We start from the raw sequence: 2,794 nt of genomic DNA, 5'->3' as shown, positions 1-2,794 counted from the left end.
GTTTTTCATGTTCTGGTTAGTTATGTTGTCCATAAATGTGAAGGAAATAAAATCTAAACAGATGCCACTGTTGTTTCATTCATCAACTCTTTTAATTTGCTCTTAGTCTGACCCCTTCTTTGCTGCGGGAGACCCTTCCAGGGACTGATGCCTCAGAAAACAGACCCCAGTATCACAGGGGTACTCAAACCCTTCCACCACATTAAAGTGTTTGTTCTGGGGAGAGTGACTCTCCTCTCAGCGAGAAGCTTGCAAGATTGAATCTTTCTGGGTRTTTGCATGTTCTCTCTGTGCCTGTGTGGGTTTTCTCTAGGTACCAAAACCAYGCATGTTAGGCTCACTGTTAACTCTGTCGTCTCTTGGTGTGGGTGAGAGTGTGAATGTTTGTTTGTTTCGTGTGTCTGTGTAGCCCTGTGATGGAATCGGTGCAGTTCCTCTGTGACTGCTGGGCGCCGGTGACACCCGCGGTGTGAAAAAGGAAGAAGTGGGAAAAGATAATAGATGGATGGAAAAAAAGTGCAGAAAAAAACTGTTTATAAATGAAATTGCAGGGTTTTTTTTCTTTATTGCATTTAAAATTGTTTAAAACGTGCAGAGAATAAAAAGAACCTGAAAATGAATGAAACGTTTTTCTTTTGTATTTTTTTCTTAGACAGAAAACAATTTTCTGGAGAAAACCAGGATCGTGCAGGAAGCTCCAAATAGTCGGTGTGGGCGGTCGTCATTGATCCCCTTCAGTCACCGAGGAGTTGTTGCCCGACCGGAAAGCTCACCTGGAAACAACAAGCAGGCTTTACCACCCTGATGCTCCTGCGCACTGAAGTGGAGACAATTGAGAGCTGCTGAGTGTCCGCTGCTCCATCGATTCCTTGTATCTTCATCCCACTTGATGACTTTTTTTTTTGCTCTTATAATTCACCTCATGGAGCCATTCCCAGGCCTTAGCGAGGGACACGGAGAAACAATGTGTGGTGGAAGATATTTTGACGTTGGCATGCCAGTGGAAGAATGCAACGGATTTAATGAGAGGAGCCTTAAAGAGGAGGGAGGATTTGAAAATTCTCCAGTGCCAAAACACCCAACGCAATTACCATAAGCTCTCTGTCATTGCAGAATGAAGCTATTTTCAGGCTCCTGCACGGCACACAGGAGAACGATAAACCRAGATTATGCAGCGCACACACACTGTCTGTATCACAGGCGAGCATTTTGAAGATTCCTCTCTATGTGAGCCACAGGTGAATGCACAACCCATGAGCTCATGAGGATGCTGCTCCCCGTTGGGCATGTTTCCCCTCTGGCTAAGTGGAAGGAAGGTGGTCTTCACTGAGAGGCTCATCTGCCAATCACAGCCTCCCCTTATCAGTGGGAGCACCCTGACAGCAGCAGAGCCTTTCTCCATCACTGAGCACTGAAAAAGAACAGGAAAAAAAAACTGATCCTCAGTCTAGACCTCCTTCTCAGCCTCCTCGTCTCCACACAGCTTAAATAAAATAACGCCACAACAAATTCGCAGCAAGCATCTTAAACACTAACAACTCCGTCCACTTTGTTAAGCAATTACTCTTCAAGCGGCTGCAAATCCATCCATGTTCTGGCTCTGATCTGCATGTCGGCACGCCTCCCCTGAGCCCTGGTGTCTGTGCAGTCACCCAGATCCTAAAAAAAAGCCCACRTTCACATACTGTTTTCTCAGCCAGTGTCTGCTCCATGTTGACACTAGCTCATAGTTGATCTATTTCCAGCTCGCAGGCTTGTTTGGCCGTGCAGCTGCCACGGTGATGCAAGACAAGATGGAAGGCTGAATGCAATTCAACTGCTTAACTAGTTTCCATCAGTTCTGGCAAAGCTTAGATGTGTTAGGGGACCAATTACTCACCAGAGGACACAGACAGAGCAGCAGCCCATTTTTAAAAATGAAGATATTAATGGAAAAACTAATCTCCGTGATGCAGAGTGGTGGGGTAAAATACCAATAATTGTTGATTTTCTGCATTTGTGAGGCAGTTTATATATTTTTTTCTTACTCTGTGGTGAGAAGTCCAATGGCGAGCGATGCTTTCAAATGTAGATCTCACCAGCTGTGCTCAAAGAAAAAGCATTTGCAGTCAGGGCCAGCCTGTGGCATAGTCCGTACAGGCAAATGCTAGGGTCGCCATCCATCCAGGGGTTGTGGAGCAAAAACAAGTATTTTATAACTTTTATAAAATGCTTGATTTTTTAAAGCAAAATGCTCTTCAAATAGCTGAAAAATGCTTAGTTTTGAGTAGATCTTTTACATAATCCTCTAGGGACGTATACCCCTGGACCCCCTTAGAACTGCTTCACTCCACATCAGCTTGTTAAAGGGGCAATATCATGTAAAGTCAACTTTTTGAGTTTTATATCATGTTATAATGTTATACTCTCATAAAAACATGCCCAAAGCCTTACTTTGACTCATTCATACATGTTTGAGAAATCCTGCAGTGTTTTTAGGAAGCCATGCTGAGGAGCAAAACGACAGGTGGGGACCAGAAATGCCTTTTGGTACCAGAAACGACCCTGGGACGTGTCTTTAAGCCAAACTTCCTCATGGTGGAACACCCCCCGCCTCCCCACACACCCCGCCCATGACTCCTGCAGGCTCTCGGGTCAAAGTGAAAGTGAAACCTAACTGTCTGCTGAGCTCTCAACATTAGTTCTCACTCAGTGAAGCTCTTTTCAGATTCAAAATACCTTTTGAGGAAATGTATTTTCAGATGCCAAGTAAACTGCATCATAGCGCACGCGCAACACCCCCACAGTGCGCACA

This window comes from Austrofundulus limnaeus, unplaced genomic scaffold, assembly GCF_001266775.1.
Source record: "Austrofundulus limnaeus strain Quisiro unplaced genomic scaffold, Austrofundulus_limnaeus-1.0 Scaffold199, whole genome shotgun sequence".
NCBI lineage: Eukaryota > Metazoa > Chordata > Actinopteri > Cyprinodontiformes > Rivulidae > Austrofundulus > Austrofundulus limnaeus.
Note: the sequence above shows the minus strand (reverse complement) of the source record.